The sequence below is a fragment of the Salmo salar genome, chromosome 06 (genome assembly GCF_965601325.2).
Source record: "Salmo salar chromosome 06, fSalSal1, whole genome shotgun sequence".
NCBI lineage: Eukaryota > Metazoa > Chordata > Actinopteri > Salmoniformes > Salmonidae > Salmo > Salmo salar.
Window position 1 is genome coordinate 30,598,587 of NC_138296.1, and position 19,581 is coordinate 30,618,167.

Here is a 19,581-nt window from a genome sequence, read left to right on the forward strand (position 1 = left end):
TTCCCTGTAATCCACAGCATTGAGAACTAAACATTGAGAACTAAACAACCTAGATCTAACATAGAAATACACTAACCTAGAACATAACCCAAAAACCCCAGAACACTCTAAACAAACACCCCTCTACATACCACATAGCCCAACAAACCCCGAAACACTCTAAAACAAACACCCCCCTGCCACGTCCTGACCAAACTACAATAACAAATAACCCCTTTACTGGTCAGGACGTGACAATTGCGGACAGTCTGAGCACTGATGGAGGGATTGTGCGTTCCTGGTGTAACTCGGGCAGTTGTTATTGCCATCCTGTACCTGTCCCGCAGGTGTGATGTTCGAATGTACCGATCCTGTGCAGGTGTTGTTACACGTGGTCTGCCACTGCGAGATCGGTCAGCTGTCCGTCCTGTCTCCTTGTAGTGCTGTATTAGGCGTCTCACAGTACGGACATTGCAATTTATTGCCCTGTCCACATCTGCAGTCCCCATGCCTCCTTGCAGCATGCCTAAGGCACATTCACGCAGATGAGCAGGGACCCTGGACATCTCTATTTGGTGTTTTTCAGAGTCAGTAGAAAGGCCTTTTTAGTGTCCTAACAGTGACCTTAATTGCCTACCGTCTGTAAGCTGTTAGTGTCTTAACGACCGTTCCACAGGTGCATGTTCATTAATTGTTTATGGTTTATTGAACAAGCATGGGAAACAGTGTTTAAACCCTTTACAATGAAGATCTGTGAAGTTATTTTGATTTTTACGAATTATCTTTGAAAGACAGGGTCCTGAAAAAGGGACGTTTCTTTTTTTGCTGAATTTATATGTGTGTAATTCGTTTTGATTTAGAATGGACCATTATCATGCACCTGTATTGAAGCAGGGGAAAAAATAAAATACCGAATGGAGGACGCTTTTCCTGTGGTTCATTTTCATGCCAGCCAGGTAAGCTATACTCCTGTTGTAATGATTAGCTATGTGCTTAATATTAGGAAAGTTGGTAAATAAATATAGAAGGCCTAGCTTATAGAAAGCTGATGGGATTCTCCTCTTTTTAATGGAGGCCATTTTGGGCTAATGGGCTCTCATGTAGTGTTTGATTAGATTTTCAATTACATTTGCATTGATGTCAGAGTGATTAGAGGGACAGAGGGGCATCAGAGCTTGGAGAACCCTAATTGCCGTGGAATTTGACTGCCTTCGTGACTTGTGACCGCCGGTGTGTCTGTAATACAGTCACCGCAACAGCCCTACTCCCCACTCCAGCCAGAGTGAGGGAAGGAGGCTTCTCCCTTATCCCGGTAGCCCCTCGATGGCCAGGCAAGCTCTGGCTAGCAGAGATCATTCTTATGCTTTGCAACGAGCCCTGGAAACTCCCATTACGGATGGATCTCCTGACCCAGGTAAACAGACAAATGTATCAACCTTACCCATAGACCATGGCCCTCTGGGCCTGGCCCATGAGAGGTTAAATCTGGTCACGACAGGCCTGCCTCTCAGAGTAATTGAGACCAGAGCCCCTTCTACAGGCTCACTGTATGAACATTAGTGGTGCCGTTTTGAGAAGTAATGTGACCAAAAACAGATCATTCCTTACAAACCCACATAAAAAAAATGGCAGTACATCCAACCGGCCTCCCAACTACAGACCACGTGTAAACACGCCAGCCCAGGACCTCCACATCCAGATTCTGCAGGATTGTCTGAGACCAGCCACCTGGACAGCTGATGAAACTGTGGGTTTCCACAACCGAAAACTTTCTGCACAAACTGTCAGAAACCATCTCGGAGAAGCTCATCGGCATGCTCGTCTTCCTCACCAAGGTCTTGACCTGACTGAAGTTTGGCATTGTAACCGACTTCAGTTGGCAAATGCCCACCTTCGATGGCCACTGGCATGCTGGAGAAGTGTGCTCTTCACGGATGAATCCCGGTTTTAACTGTACTGGGCAGATGGCAGAGAGCGTGTATAGCATCGTGTGGGTGAGTGGTTTGTTGCTGTCAACATTGTGAATAGAGTGCCCCATGGTGGCGGTGGGGTTATGGTATGGGCAGGCATAAGCTACGGACAATGAACATGATTGCATTTTATCAACGTCACTCGTAATGCACAGAGATACCGTGACGAGATGCTGAGGCCCATTGTCGTGTCATTCATCCGCCTCCATCACCTCATGTTTCAGCATGATAATGCACAGTACCATGTCGCAAGGATCTGTACACAATTCCTGGAAGCTGAAAATGTCCCAGTTCTTCCATGGACTGCATACTCACCAGACATGTCACCTGTTGAGCGCATTTGGGATGCTCTGGATCGACATGTATGACAGCGTGTTCCCTCCAATATCCAGCAACTTCTCACAGCCAGTGAAGAGGAGTAGGACAACATTCCACGGGCCACAATCAACAACCTGATCAACTGTATATGAAGGAGATGTGTCGTGCTGCATGAGGCAAATGGTGGTCACACCAGATACTGACTGGTTTTCTGATCCACACCTGATCTGTGACCAAGACATGCATATCTGTATTCCCAGTCAAGTGAAATCCATAGATTAAGGCCTAATGAATTTATTTCAATCAACTGTTTTCCTTAAATGAGCTGTAACTCAGTAAAATCTTTGAAATTGTTGTATGTTGCATTTATATTTTTGTTCACAGTTGTCACGACTTCCGCCAAAGTCGGTCCCTCTCCTTGTTCGGGCGGCGTTTGGCGGTCGACGTCACCGGCTTTTCTACTTTTCATTTTCCATTTGTTCTGTCTTTGTCTTTCACACCTGGCTTCACTCAACCAATTACTTGTTTATTATTTAACCCTCTGTTCCCCATTTTGTGTTTGTGAGTGATTGTTTATTGTAATTCGGTCCGTCTTTGTGGGCTCGTGATGTTACTTTGTAAATTTGTCTTTTTGAGTGAAGTACGTTGATTACTCAATTCTGCTGTCCTGCGCCTGACTCTCTACACCAGCTACACACAGGACCCTTACAGAATCACTCACCCGAAGAATGGAGTCAGCAGGAGCAGACGCCCTCCCTGTTGCAGTGGAGGAGCGCGTTCAGCAGCACGCGACCATGTTGCAACATCTGGGCACCGTCGTGGATCGCGTGCTGCAGACGATATATCATTGGGAGAGAGGAAGAGGATTTCCAGCGCCTCCACCAGCCCCACTACAGCAGGTCCCACTGTCCACCCCTCCTTCACCCGGTCTCAGCGGGATTCGACTCGCGCTCCCGAGGGAGTATGATGGGACGGCTGCCGGATGCCAGGGGTTTCTACTCCAGCTGGAGCTCTACCTGGCGACCGTCCACTCCTTCGGGGCGTGAGAGCGTGTCCGCCCTCGTCTCCTGCCTCTCAGGCAAAGCCCTGGAGTGGGCCAACGCCATATGGAGTGAGGGAGACGCGGCGTTGGACCATTATGCAGAGTTCACACGCCGCTTTCGGGCAGTGTTCGACCACCCGCCTGAGGGACGAGTGGCGGGTGAACGTCTGTTCCACCTGAGGCAGGGGACAAGGAGTGTGCAGGATTTCGCTTTGGACTTCTGGACCCTGGCCGCCAGTGCAGGATGGAACGACAGGGCCCTGATCGATCACTACCGGTGCAGTCTGCTCAAGGACGTCCGTCGGGAGTTGGCCTGCCGAGACACCACCCTCATATTGGAGCAGCTGGTGGACCTGTCCATCCGGCTGGACAACCTGCTGACTGCCCGCGGACGTCCGGATCGGGGCCTGTCAGTTCCATCCTCCAGCACCTCCACTCCGATGCCCATGGAGCTGGGAGGTGCTGCACTTAGGGCGACCGGAGGAGGGGCCATTCCCTGCACCATCTGTGGCTGCAGAGGGCACACTGATGGTCGGTGCTGGGGGGGGGGCACTATCATGTCACCCCAGGTGAGTCGGCACCAGGCTCACCCAGAGGCCCCTGTTGCTCACATGTATGTGTTTATTTAATTTCCTGAGTTTTCCCCGCATTCCCAGCATAAGGCGCTAGTAGATTCAGGCGCAGCTGGGAATTTTATTGACCGTTCATTTGCCCATAGTTTAGGGATCCCCCTTGTTCCTGTGGATATGCCCTTCCCTGTGCACGCCCTAGATAGTCGACCATTAGGGTCAAGGCTGATTAGGGAGGCCACCGCTCCACTAGACATGGTTATGCAGGAGGGTCATAAGGAGAGAATCAGTCTCTTCCTTATTGATTCTCTTGCATTTCCCATGGTGCTGGGCTTACCCTGGTTGGCCTGTCATGACCCCACTATTTCGTGGCAACAGAGGGCTCTCAAGGGGTGGTCACGAGAGTGCTCAGGGAGGTGTGTGGGGGTTTCCAACGGTGCGACTACGGTGGAAAGTCCAGACCAGGTCTCCACCGTGCGCATCCCCTCAGAATATGCCGATTTGACTCTCGCCTTCTGTAAGAAGAGGGCGACTAAATTACCACCTCATCAACGGGGGGTAGACGCAGCACTTCCCAGGAGTCACGTGTATCCTCTGTCACAGGAGGAGACGGTGGCTATGGAAACATATGTCTCCGAATCCCTGGGGCAGAGATACATTCGGCCCTCCACTTCACCTGACTCCTCGAGTTTATTTTTTGTGAAGAACAAGGATGGGGGTCTGCGCCCGTGTATTGACTATCGAGGTATCAATCAGATCACTGTGAGGTACAGCTACCCGCTGACTATCATCACCAGTGCGATCGAGTCAATGCAATGCATTCTTCACAAAATTGGATCACAGGAGCGCTTACAACCTTGTGCGTATCTGGGAGGGGGACGAGTGGAAGACGGCTTTTTGTACCACCTCAGGGCACTATGAGTACCTCGTCATGCCGTACGGGTTGATGAATGCGCCATCAGTCTTCCAGGCCTTTGTTGACGAGATTATCCGGGACCTGCACGGGCAGGGTGTAGTGGTGTATATTGATGACGTTCTGATATACTCCGCTACACGCGCCGAGCATGTGTCCCTGGTGCGCAGGGTGCTTGGTCGACTGTTGGAGCATGACCTGTACGTCAAGGCTGAGAAATGTCTGTTCTTCCAACAGTCCGTCTCCTTCTTAGGGTACCGCATTTCCACGTCAGTGGTGGAGATGGAGATTGACCGCATTTCAGCCGTGCGTAATTGGCCGACACCCACAACGGTAAAGGAAGTGCAGCGTTTTCTAGGGTTTGCCAACTACTACCGGAGGTTTATCCGGGGTTTTGGTCAGGTAGCAGCTCCCATTACGTCACTGCTGAAGGGGTGCCCGGTGCGGCTGCAGTGGTCGGCTGAGGCGGACAGGGCTTTTGGTCACCTGAAGGCTCTGTTTACCTCGGCTCCCGTGCTGGCTCATCTGGATCCCTCTTTGGCATTCATAGTGGAGGTGGACGCATCTGAGGCTGGGATAGGAGCCGTGCTCTCTCAGCGCTCGGGCACGCCACCAAAGCTCCGCCCCGTGCTTTCTTTTCTAAGAAGCTCAGCCCGGCGGAGCGAAACTATGATGTGGGGGACCGGGAGCTGTTGGCTGTTGTCAAGGCTTTGAAGGCGTGGAGACACTGGCTTGAGGGGGCTAAACACCCTTTTCTCATCTGGACTGACCACCGCAATCTGGAGTACATCCAGGCGGCGAGGAGACTGAACCCTCGCCAGGCAAGGTGGGCTATATTCTTTACCCGTTTTGTTTTCACTCTATCCTACAGACCAGGTTCCCAGAACGCTAAGACAGACGCACTGTCCTGGATGTATGACACAGAGGAGCAGTCCATGGATCACACTCCCATACTTCCGGCATCTTGCCTGGTGGCACCGGTGGTGTGGGAGCTGGATGCGGACATTGAGCGGGCGTTACGCACAGAGCCCACTCCCCCCCAGTGTCCAGTTGGGTACCTGTACGTTCCGTCTGCTGTCCGCGACCGTTTGATCTATTGGGCCCATACGTCACCCTCCTCTGGTCATCCTGGCATTGGTTGGACGGTGCGTTGCCTTAGAGGGAAGTAATGGTGCCCCACCTTGGCCAAGGACGTGAGGGTTTATGTTTCCTCCTGCTCGGTGTGCGCATAGTGCAAGGCTCCCAGGCACCTGCCCAGAGGGAAATTACAACCCCTACCCGTTCCACAACGGCTGTGGTCGCACCTGTCGGTGGACTTCCTGATGGATCTTCCTCCCTCACAGGGCAACACAATGATCCTGGTCGTTGTGGATCGGTTTTCTAAGTCCTGCCGTCTCCTCCCTTTGCTCGGTCTCCCTACGGCCCTACAGACTGCGGAGGCCCTGTTCACACACGTCTTCCGGCACTATGGGGTGCCTGAGGACATAGTCTCTGATCGGGGTCCCCAGTTCACGTCCAGGGTCTGGAGAGCGTTCATGGAACGTCTGGGGGTCTCGGTCAGCCTCACCTCAGGTTTTCCCTCCGAGAGTAACGGGCAGGTGGGAGAGAAACCAGGATGTGGGTAGGTTTTTGCGGTCATATTGCCAGGACCGGCCGGGGGAGTGGGCGGCGTTCATCCCCTGGGCAGAGATGGCCAAAAACTCACACCGCTACTCCTCCACTAACCTCTCTCCTTTCCAGTGTCTACTGGGGTATCAGCCGTTTCTGGCCCCTTGGCATCAGAGCCAGATCGAAGCTCCTGCGGTGGACGAATGGTTTAGGCGCTCGGAGGAAATCTGGGACGCCGCCCATGTACACCTACAACGGGCCGAGAGGCGGCAAAAAGCGAGCGCCGACCGCAACCGCAGCGAGGCCCCGGTGTTTGCACCGGGGGACCGGGTCTGGCTTTCTACCCGAAACCTGCCCCTCTGCCTGCCCTGCCGGAAGCTGGGTCTGCGGTTTGTGGGGCCATTTAAAGTCCCGAGGAGACTGAACGAGGTATGCTACAGGTTACAGGTTCCCCCAGATTTTCGTTTTAGTCCCTCATTCCATGTGTCTCTCCTCAGGCCGGTGGTGGCTGGTCCACTCCAGGAAGCTGAGGTGCGGGAGGTTCCTCCGCCCCCTCTGGACATCGAGGGGGCCCCGGCATATGCTGTTCGAGCCATCCTGGACTCGAGGCATTGGGCGAGGGGCCTTCAGTACCTCGTGGAGTGGGAGGGGTACGGTCCGGAGGAGAGATGCTGGGTGCCGGTGGAGGACGTCTTGGACCCTTCGTTGCTGCGGGATTTCCACCGTCTCCATCCGGATCGCCCTGCGCCTCGTCCTCCGGGTAGTCCCTGAGGTCGGTGTCGGCGCGCTGCTGGAGCCGCGCGTCAAGGGGGGAGTACTGTCACAACTTTCGCCGAAGTCGGTCCCTCTCCTTGTTCGGGTGACATTCGTCGGTCGACGTCACCGGCTTTCTAGCTGCCGCCGATCCACTTTTCATTTTCTATTTGTTCTGTCTTTGTCTTTCACACCTGGCTTCACTCAACCAGTTACTTGTTTATTATTTAACCCTCTGTTCCCCATGTTGTGTTTGTGAGTGATTGTTTATTGTAATTCGGTCCATCTTTGTGGGCTTGTGATGTTACTTTGTAAATTTGTCTTTTTGAGTAAAGTACGTTGATGTCACGTCCTGACCAGCAGATGGAGCTAGTGTTTTAGTTTTGGTCAGGACGTGGCATGTTTGTGTTTGTTAAATGTTGGGTTGATGATTGGGACTTCCAATTGAAGGTAGGTGTGTATAGTTGCCTTTGATTGGAAGTCCTATATAGGTGTGTGTGTTTGTCTTTGGGGTTGTGGGGAATTGTTCTGTGTTGAGCCTATGCTTTGCCAGACTGTTGGTTGTTCGTTCATTCTCATGGTTTGTTATTTTGGCATTCATTTTGATAGTTAATAAAAGTCAAGATGAGCCTGCACATACCTGCTGCGTTTTGGTCCTCTTCTCTCCAGTATGACATTTTTAAGGATGAGTACGACTTATTTTATGACAGAATTCCCCACCAACAAAGGACCAAGCAGCGGAAGAAGGCTGGCGAGGTAAGGGAGACCGAGAGGCACCCCCAATAATTTTTTAGGGGGGGGCACAAGGGCTGTTTGACGGGGCAAGAGCTGCCCGCCAGTCAACAGTCGTCATCAGAGCTGCCCGCCAGTCAACAGTCGTCATCAGAGCTGCCCGCCAGTCAACAGTCGTCAGAGCTGCCCGCCAGTCAACAGTCGTCAGAGCTGCCCGCCAGTCAACAGTCGTCAGAGCTGCCAGCCAGTCAACAGTCGTCAGAGCTGCCCGCCAGTCAACAGTCGCCAGAGAGGCCAGACTGCGCTGAACTGCCGGAGTGGCCAGACTGCGCTGAACTGCCGGAGTGGCCAGACTGCGCTGAACTGCCGGAGTGGCCAGACTGCGCTGACCTGCCGGCGTGGCCAGACTGCCCTGACCTGCCGGCGTGGCCAGACTGCCCTGACCTGCCGGCGTGGCCAGACTGCCCTGAACTGCCGGCGTGGCCAGACTGCCCTGAACTGCCGGCGTGGCCAGACTGCCCTGAACTGCCGGAGTGGCCAGACTGCCCTGAACTGCCGGAGTGGCCAGACTGCCCTGACCTGCCGGAGTGGCCAGACTGCCCTGACCTGCCGGAGTGGCCAGACTGCCCTGACCTGCCGGAGTGGCCAGACTGCGCTGAACTGCCGGAGTGGCCAGACTGCGCTGAACTGCCGGAGTGGCCAGACTGCGCTGAACTGCCGGAGTGGCCAGACTGCCCAGACTGTCCCCAGTGGCCAGACTGCCCAGACTGTCCCCAGTTGCCAGACTGCCCAGACTGTCCCCAGTTGCCAGACTGCCCCGACTGTCCCCAATTGCCAGACTGCCCCGACTGTCCCGAGTTGCCAGACTGCCCCGACAGCCTGGAACGGCCTGCACCTGAGCCACCTCCAGGATAGGTGGGTTGGGGAGGGAGGGTGTAGCACAGTGCCGTCGTTGACGGCAGCCACCCTCCCTTCCCTCCCTTATGGTTTAGGGGTTATTGTTTGTTGGGTTTTTGTTGGGGTATTGGGGATTTTCTTGTTTTTCTTTTTTAGGTGCATTCCGGGGTCTGCACCTTGAGGGGGGGTACTGTCACGTCCTGACCAGCAGATGGAGCTAGTGTTTTAGTTTTGGTCAGGACGTGGCATGTTTGTGTTTGTTAAATGTTGGGTTGATGATTGGGACTTCCAATTGAAGGCAGGTGTGTATAGTTGCCTTTGATTGGAAGTCCTATATAGGTGTGTGTGTTTGTCTTTGGGGTTGTGGGGAATTGTTCTGTGTTGAGCCTATGCTTTGCCAGACTGTTGGTTGTTCGTTCATTCTCATGGTTTGTTATTTTGGCATTCATTTTGATAGTTAATAAAAGTCAAGATGAGCCTGCACATACCTGCTGCGTTTTGGTCCTCTTCTCTCCAGTATGACATTTTTAAGGATGAGTACGACTTATTTTATGACAGTTGATTACTCAATTCTGCTGTCCTGCGCCTGACTCTCTACACCAGCTACACACAGGACCCTTACAAGAGTAGTATTTGTCCAGTAGGTTTCCTGAAGGAGAAAGCCCCCTACTTCTATGTCAAAGATAATAAAACAAAAACATGTTAGTAAATACTACAGTTCTGTCCCCAAACACACTACAGTACATACTACAGTATATTACAGTCTGCACAAACTCTACAGTAAAAACTATAGTATACCATACTAGTCTGTAAAAACAGTACAGTAAATACTATATATAGTACAGAGGTTCCCAAACTTTTTTGGCCCAATGCCCCATTTTTATATCTGAAACTTGTTGTGACACCAACCATGTGAAAACAAATATGTTATTAACAGCCAATGTTTACTTCTTTATTTGGGCCTATGGCAGTCAATTGAAAAACATTCTAACAGTATTTCAGATTTATTTAAGATGCACTCCAGCAATTTTTTTACTTTTAAAAACAACATCCCACTTATAAATACAGTAAGCTAAAAATAAATATTTGTTTTGAGCAAAATCGTTTTTTTGACAAAAGTGCAAACTGGAGTAAGCCATTCAAGGAGTTGGCCTGATGGTTCCCTCTGATGTCATTGGCATCCCCCCTTGCTTGAGGAACAATAGAGGAGCAATAGAGAACAAAAGAGGACCTCCCCCCACTAGGACCCCCCCCCCCCCCCATTAAAGGATGGATGCATCTCACATATTTTCACAGTGCCCTTCTTTAATTACTTGTTACTTCTTATCTGTTAATTACTTCTTATCGGTATTATTTTTTTTTTAAACTGCACTGTTGGTTAGGTGCTCGTAAGTAAGTATTTCACTGTAAGGTCTACACCTGTTGTATTCGGCGCATGTGACTAATAAAATTTGATTTGATTTTAACCAACAGGTTCCTGCTCCTTATCTGTATATTGTTTATTGTCTATGATTCTTTGTTGCTTAGTTGGTAAGCATGTGGTGCTTGCTATTCCAAGGTTGTGGGTTCAATTCCTGCAGGGATTCAAAAAATGTATGCACCTATTGTGTCATTAACATTTGCCTCTCTTCCCCTCCCCCTTCACTCCCTGCATTTCTCCCTCCTCTTCTCTTTCTCACTCCCAGGGGCGTCGATAGTGACGGGGGGGGGGGGGGGGCTGAGGGAGGGGGTAGGTCGTTGTGTTGTGTTGTGTTGTGTTGTGTTGTGTTGTGTTGTGTTGTGGAGGCAGAGCGAGATCATGCTGTGGCGGCTTCCTCCCTCTCCCAGAAGAAAGTCATTGCTGTGGGCGTGGCCCCCTTGGGGCTGGTGCACAACAAAGAGCAGCTAGTTAACACACAGGTACACGCTCAGAGACACAAATACACTTACACACACACACGAATAGATGCATACATGTCATGACCACACACACACAATGTTCAATGTATACAGAATTAAACAGGCACAGACGCACACACATAAGGCGGCACAGGAACACACTACTGTACACTGACACTGTATACAAATAAATTAATGTCCTTCACTTTCCTTCATCTCTCCCCTCTTTTCTTCTCACCCTCTCTCACTCAGCCAAGCAAAACCACAGGAAATGTAATTAGTAAGAACAAGGACATTGTAATACACAATGGATGGTAATCACAATTACCTCTTTTTCTCTCTCCCCTCCTATATTTTATCTACATTGATCTCTCTCCCCCTCCCCTCTCGCTTTACCTTCGCTGATCCCCTTCTCTACCCTTCCTCCCCCCTCCTCCTCCTCTCTCAGGGTAGTTTCCCAGCGCGGTATTATGTCCAGAACGCATCCCGTGACTCGTGCTGCCTGGATAATAACTACCAGGCCTTCCTGCTGGTGGATGATGGGAGTGTAGGCCGGCGGGAGGGGAAACGGCCTTCATGTCCAAGATGGAAGACTACATCTCCCACCAGCGCACCGGCATCTGGGGTGAGACACAGTACACAGTACACACACACACACCACACACACTACACACACAGCAGGTAACCTAGTAGTTAGAGCGTTGGACTTGTAACCGAAAGGTTGCAAGATCAAATCCCCGAGTTCTGCCCCTGAACAAGGCTGTCATTGAAAATAAGAATTTGTTCTTAACTGACTTGCCTAGTTAAATAAAGATAAAATAAATAATACTGCTACTACTGCTTTTTGATCTTCAAACAATGATGATCTACAAATAAGTTACACAATCATTGTCTGAAGATGGTGAATCATCACTGCAGAAACAATAAATAGTGGGGAGAGCACATCATTCTGGTGCATGCGCACATGGTGAATTGGTCAAATAGGAGGGGTGAGAGGGGAGGTATGGGGTCATTCGTTCTGTGTGGAGTTGAGGCACATTTGCTCTAATTTAGGTGTTTTGTTCTCAGTTATATGTGACTCGCCTCTCCCTCCAGGTGTCGCGGCTACTATGGGACATCCTGGGAGATGTGTGTCAGCCCTTCTACTACAGTCCTCTGGGTTTGGACCAGAGCACCAGCACCTGGAGAACACTGAAGGTAGTGGCTGCCATAGCTGCGTTCCAAATAGCACTCTATCCCCTATACACTCTCAGAAAAAAAGTTGCTAAGTAGAACCATATAGGGTTCTTCGGCTTGTCTCCATATGGAAACCCTTCTTGGTTATATCTAGAACCGTTAAATAAATGGTTCTACCAGGAACCCTTTTTATCGTCTTAACCCATTGGGCACAGACGTCAGTTCAATATCAATTTTTTATTTACATTTGGTTGAGTTGTCAACTAACTTGAATTCAACGTAAAATCAAGAACAAATGTCACCATGACATTGTATTTAGATTAGAAGTAAGGTAAAAAATACAAAATTCCCTTACCTTGATGACGTTTTGCAAATCCAATCAGTTTTTCCCATTTGATTGAACTTCATCACATAGAATTGTTTTCTTGAAATGATGTGGAAACAACGTTGATTCAACCACTGTTTGCCCAGTGGGAAGGTTCTTCCTAGAACCCTCTATGAAAAGTTCTAACAAGAACCCTTTTATCTTTGAACGGTTCTACCAGCCTTATTAGCCTTTAAAATGAACCACCTCTTTTTGACAATACATTACATGCTGTATATTATAATGCCTTACTTTGAGTGCCTATATACCCTAACACAGTGGTCTGAAGCTCCTGGATTACAGGCCACATTAGGCCGGCAAATCACATTATGCTGGCTTGTAAAGTGATGTGTAATTCCTATTGGAATTCATAGTGATCTTGCTCTTCGTTTGCCGATATGAGTAAAACTTTTAAACCGCCGCCGGGCCAGATGGAATACCAGGACGGGTTCTCAGAGCATGCGCAGACTAGCTGGCAAGTGTCTTGACTGACATTTTCAATCTCTCTTTGTCCCAGTCTGTAAACCCAACATGTTTCAAGCTGACCACCATTGTCCCTGTTACCAAGAACTCCAAGGTAACCTGCCTAAATGCCTATCGTCCCGTAGCACTCACATCTGTAATTATGAAGTGCTTTGAAAGGCTGGTCATGACACACGTCAACACCATCATCCCAGAAACCCTGGACCCACTCTAATTTGCATACCTCCCCATCAGATCCACAGATGACGATATCTCAATTGCACTTCACACTGCTTTCTCCCACCTTGGTATGGCAAATGCTCGCCCTCAACCGCGATAGAGGGTGGTGTGGACAGCCCAGTACATTACTGGGGCCGAGCTCCCTGCCATCAAGGACCTCTATATCAGAAGCTAATTAAAAATCTCTTTCCCTATCTTCTGAATCACGATTGTAATGTCTGTAGCCTAAACACACGTGCACACACACTGATAAAGATTTTCAGCTTGCAAGCAGACACTGAAATAAGTTTGAGTGACTGAGGGTTTTGCATAGGTGCTTTATTGTGTTTTTTTGTGGGACTAGAAAAAATGCCTGCAACATAAAATAATGATATTAACCGGTTCCCATGCTTTTAAAATAACGGTTATGTTCTGGAACAGTATAGATCACTGTTGTTCCAGGCTCCATTTCTGTTGCTTGAGAAATGTTGTTCTGCTCCCTAAAACGGTTCCAACCCCTGCTGTATATTGAGTAAAAAAAACAATTGGAACACCTGCTTTTCAATGATATTGACTGCCCAGGTGAATCCAGGTGAAAGCTATGATCCCTTATTGATGTCACCTGTTAAATTCACTTTAATCCATGTAGATGAAGGGCAGGAGACAGGTTAAAGATGGATTTTTAAGCCTTAAGACAACTGAAACATGGGTTTTGTATGTATGCTATTCAGAGGGTGAATGGGCAAGACAAAATATTTAAGTGCCTTTGAACAGGGTATGGTAGTAGGTGCCAGGTTTATTTGAACAGTGAGAGACAGAATAACAACAAAAAATCCAGGAAAACGCATGTCAAAAATGTTATAAATTGATTTGCATTTTAATGAGGGAAATAAGTATTTGACCCCCTCTCAATCAGAAAGATTTCTGGCTCCCAGGTGTCTTTTATACAGGTAACGAGCTGAGATTAGGAGCACACTCTTAAAGGGAGTGCTCCTAATCTCAGCTTGTTACCTGTATAAAAGACACCTGTCCACAGAAGCAATCAATCAATCAGATTCCAAACTCTCCACCATGGCCAAGACCAAATAGCTCTCCAAGGATGTCAGGGACAAGATTGTAGACCTTCACAAGGCTGGAATGGGCTACAAGACCATCGCCAAGCAGCTTGATGAGAAGGTGACAACAGAAGAAACACAAAAGAACTATCAATCTCCCTCGGTCTGGGGCTCCATGCAAGATCTCACCTCGTGGAGTTGCAATGATCATGAGAACGGTGAGGAATCAGCCCAGAACTACACGGGAGGATCTTGTCAATGATCTCAAGGCAGCTGGGACCATAGTCACCAAGAAAACAATTGGTAACACACTATGCCGTGAAGGACTGAAATCCTGCAGCGCATGCAAGGTCCCCCTGCTCAAGAAAGCACATATACATGTCCGTCTGAAGTTTGCCAATGAACATCTGAATGATTCAGAGGACAACTGGGTGAAAGTGTTGCGGTCAGATGAGACCAAAATGGAGCTCTTTGGCATCAACTCAACTCGCCGTGTTTGGAGGAGGAGGAATGCTGCCTATGACCCCAAGAACACCATCCCCACCGTCAAACATGGAGGTGGAAACATTATGCTTTGGGGGTGTTTTTCTGCTAAGGGGACAGGACAACTTCACCGCATCAAAGGGACGATGGACGGGGCCATGTACCGTCAAATCTTGGCTGAGAACCTCCTTCCCTCAGCCAGGGCATTGAAAATGGGTCGTGGATGGGTATTCCAGCATGACAATGACCCAAAACACACGGCCAAGGCAACAAAGGAGTGGCTCAAGAAGAAGCACATTAAGGTCCTGGAGTGGCCTAGCTAGTCTCCAGACCTTAATCCCATATAAAATCTGTGGAGGGAGCTGAAGGTTCGAGTTGCCAAACGTCAGCCTCAAAACCTTAATGACTTGGAGAAGATCTGCAAAGAGGAGTGGGACAAAATCCCTCCTGAGATGTGTGCAAACCTGGTGGCCAACTACAAGAAACGACTGACCTCTGTGTTTGCCAACAAGGGTTTTGCCAGCAAGTACTAAGTCATGTTTTGCAGAGGGGTCAAATACTTATTTCCCTCATTATAATGCAAATCAATTTATAACATTTTTGACATGCATTTTTCTTTATTTTTTTGTTGTTATTCTGTCTCTCACTGTTCAAATAAACCAACCATTAAAATTATAGACTGATCATTTCTTTGTCAGTGGGCAAACGTACAAAATCTGCAGGGCATCAAATACTTTTTCCCCTCGCTGTACATACCTACCACACATACCTTATTATTATCTATCCTGATTCCGAGTCCCTTTACCCTGCCTTCATGTACATATCTACCACATATATCTCGTACCCCTGCGCAGCGATATGATACTTGTACTCCCAGTAAATAGCTTCATATTTGTGTATTTTATTCCTTGTCTTATTTTTAAAAATATTCTTATACATTTTTTTAAAACTCTGTGTTGTCGGGAAGGGCTCATGAGCAAGCATTTCATGGTCAAGTTTATACCCCTTGTATTCTGTGCATGTGACAAAACATTTGATTAGATTATTATTATTTTTTTTCTAAAAGTGTTTAGGGCACTACCAGAATTACAAATGCATCTGTTGTCAATGACAAGGTCCAGTGATGTGTACTAACTAGGCTTGTAGACTCCACCAATATAGTTGAATTATCAACACTGCTACGGTGAACCCACTTTATCACTGGCCATAGAATGTAACTGTGACTGCTGTGCTAACCAAGCTGTATTTACTCTCACCCTATCTCTCTATGTACTGTATCTCTCTTCCCCCTGTCCCCCTTCTCTCAGCAAGTGAATAAGTTGTTACTGGGGGATTGTCCGTATAGGGAGCAGTGCTGTGTCTATCCCTGGGCCTCTCTGTTTATCTGGGCTGTGCTGCAGAACTGCAGCGAGATGGCTGTCTACTTCTGGGAGATGGTAATTTATTAATTAATGATTTTATTAAACTTTTATCTGACGAGGTAAGTCAGTTAAGAATGTATGGTTCCAGGCTGCCATCATGACAACAATGAACAATTACTCTCAAATGGTTGGATGCTTGATGCTCAGAACTTTATCAATGCAGACACATTTTTGCATTGTTCTTTATCCCCTTTTTCTTTAGTTGTGACAGACTTTTCATTTAGTTTTGTCATCTTTTTTTTTTGGGGGGGGGGGGGGTTACAGGAACAAAAACAATTAAAGAAATACATACTGAGATAACCCCAAACCATTCCCCACCTCAGTTCCCACCCCGACTAGCCCCCCTCCCCCACCAGAAGAAAGCATGCCTCCCTCCCCTTCCAACCCCACCCAGCAACCGAGGTTGCTTATCAGTCCCCCTCCCACCCATCCATCCCCTGAGTCTCCCCTTACATCCCCCCAATCCCCCACGCCCTCCCCGCACAATGACCAGAGACCCCCCCAACCCGTACCACGCCTTCCCCATGGGCCTGAAAGCAAAGAAAGTAACACAAGTCTAAATAGATAGATAGATGGGGGGCTTTAGCTGAGATTGTTCTTTACAGAGTCAAGTATATTTGCCCAGGCTATCATTGTTAAGTAACATAATAGATGCAATGCATTGAATATTTAAATTAATGTACTTAAAAATACATTTTATAACTTTGCCCCAGAAGCATTTAACTGCAGGGCACTCCCACATCATATTAAGGAATGTTCCTAACTGATTTAGGGGACACAGTGAACAGTTGGAATGCATTTTTGTAGCCTTAATGTGTTGACAATTATTTGAAAATAAGTCAGTTAATTCTTTTGCTAAAGAAAGCCACAAGAAAGCCAAGCGTTTCAATGCATGCCACCGGAACCAGAACTCTGACATGTTACTGATGTTGAAACAATCCCCTTTTTTTTTCTCTCTCTCGCTCTTTCACTCGCTCTTGCTTTCTCTCTTTCTCTCTCTCTAGGCAGGGAAGTCTGTCCTCAGTGCTCTGGCAGGCTGTAAGATTCTGAGGGAGCTGTCTAAGCTTGAGAGTAAGACGGCGGCCAAGCTCTCTATGAAGGAGCTAGCACAGAAGTTGGTGGGCTAGCCTTATTCCAAATGTTTAGCTAGTTTGATACTTAATGTGATGGGCTGCTCCCTGACATCCTGATTCCCCAATTAAAGCCTAGACAGTCAATGTATCCAAGTAATGCCTAGGGGCTTTTATCGGTTTTGCATACAAGTGAGCATCTTGTATTTTGTGAGTGAAGTTATAAACCATTATGCCTAGTAGCGGCTCCGGATCAGAATGCAAGGGACCACCTGTTAGAAAAGTCTGCTGGAGGGCATCCCGGTCTGGGGCCATTTGCAATGTTTTCACACTCAAGGCCTGGAGGATGAGGATGGAAGCAAACCAGTTTGCACCCCTTGTTCCTAATGGGAAACCTAATGTGAAAACCTGTGACCCGTTTCCTCTCTCTAGACTTGTTCAGTGAGTGTTGAGTATTAACTCTTTAATTGTCTCTCTAGATGTGTTCAGGTAATGCTATCAGAGCAGTGAGAGTCACTCTTTCAACCTCCTTATAAGGCAGTCTCTGGTGTGGGGCGAAGCTACCTGTCTGGAGATGGCCACCGCAGCCGATGCCCGCCTCTTCTTCAGTCACGATGGCTTGCAGGTCTGTATTAAACCAAGGGATCAGAGGTCAAGGTGTGTACGTGTGATCTGTGTGTACATGTGATCTGTGTGTACGTGTGATCTGTGTGTACGTGTGATCTGTGTGTACGTGTGATCTGTATGTACGTGTGATTTGTGTGTACGTGTGATCTGTATGTTCACATTCATCTTTATAAAACTAACCAGATTTCCAGAGTGTGTGTATTAGAATGTGGAGGGTGGTTAATTGAAGTTTCTCAGGACTAACTCTGCTCCTACCTCTTCCCCTGGCAGTCTCTGCTGTCTCAGATCTGGTGGGGAGACATGGAGAGGAGCACGGAAGTCTGGAAACTGATCCTCACCTTCTTCTTACCCCCCCTCATCTACACCAACCTCATCAGCTTCAGGTTAGTGGCTACCTGTTTGAGAATTTCCAATCCATTAAGCATTAAGATATAGAGAAGATTGGCTGACCACTTTTAACAAATACTACAGTTTACTATAGAATACTACAGTACTTACAATAGAATACTGTAGTAAACTTTACTATACTGTAGAATACTATACTAACAGAGGAGTTGAGCGGTCGGAAATCCCGTTCATCGCTTAACGTCCACATTCCCCCGCTTCGCTAAAAACACTCACCGCTCACAGGAAAAAATAACTGCCAATCAAAATTCGCTCCATTCATTTTTGTTTAAAACTTAATTTAACTAACCCCATCTACTGTACTTTTGTGACTATGTACCATTTAGTTTGGAAGTAGCTCTCAACCAAGGGCGTAGGAGCCAGGGAACAGGGGGGACATGTCCCCCCTACATTTGCTTTGAGTAGTGCCTGACCCTAGTGTAGCAACACATACATTCTAAGGGATTTCATTGGGTCTCCATTCTGATTTGTTTTATACTGTTCAATTAAACTTCAACCAAAAATAATCTAGGCCTTATTTTTGACCAAATGTTAATATTGCGATTTGACATGCGATTTAGATCAAAACACTTGGGTGAACTGTTGGAATCATGGAAAAACAAGGTTCTAACGATGAACTTAGCCTTAAGATGCTTTTGATGCGGCCTACAATAACCATTGTAGGGAAAAAGCCAAAATTAAATGAAAATTCATTTTTTAAGTAATTGTTATTTTGGTGGTTTCTAATACTTTAAACCCTTTTATTTAATTATAATGTACATATATTTCATGATTACTGAAGTGAAACAGTTAATTTCCAAGTTTTTTAAAAACATTTTATTATGCCCAATGCGATGTGAATACGCTAGCTCAAATGTCCCATTGTTGCAGCTGACTTGGGCCACTCAAATAAAATAAAATTGTATTTGCCACATGTTTCATAAAGAACAGGTGTAGACTAACAGTGAAATGCTTACCTGCGGGCCTTTCCAAACAATGCAGGGAGAAAAAAAAGAAAATTTGAGAAAAATTCTAAAATAATATAATAATAATAATAATTTTAACACTAGGAAAAAATAGAAAAATAATAACACAAGGAATAAATACACAATGAGTAACAATAACTTGGCTATATAGACAGGGTACCAGTTCCAAGTGGTTGTGCAGGGGTATGAGCTAACTGAAGTAGATATCAAGATAACATGCTACAGATCAATGAAATCAGGCTGGTTTGGACACAAAATAATTAGCAAGCTAGCTATCTAGTAATGCTGTACTGTCACGCCCTGACCTGAGAGAGATGGTTTATTTCTCTATTTTGTTAGGTCAGGGTGTGGGGTGGGCATTCTATGTTTTGTATTTCTTTGTGTTGGGCCGAGTATGGTTCCTAATCAGAGGCAGCTGTCTATTGTTGTCTCTGATTAGGAATCATACTTAGGCAGCCTTTTCCCACCTGTGTTTGTGGGTAGTTGTTTTCTGTTTTGTATAGTGTACCTGACGGAACTGTTTATCTTTTCGTTTTGTTTCTTTGTTCTAGTGTTTCATTGTTTAATAAATTCATAATGAACACTTACCACGCTGCGCTTTGGTCCCCTCTCTACAACAGCCGTAACATGTACAATAAAGCTGTTATTTACAATCAATGATGTAGTTATGAACAC

General features: G+C 47.4%; 1 pseudogene; it reads left to right on the forward strand.

Annotated features, from left to right (window-relative positions):
• LOC106606830 (transient receptor potential cation channel subfamily M member 4-like) overlaps positions 1 to 19,581 on the forward strand; it is a 61,356-nt pseudogene that overhangs the window by 16,962 nt on the left and 24,813 nt on the right.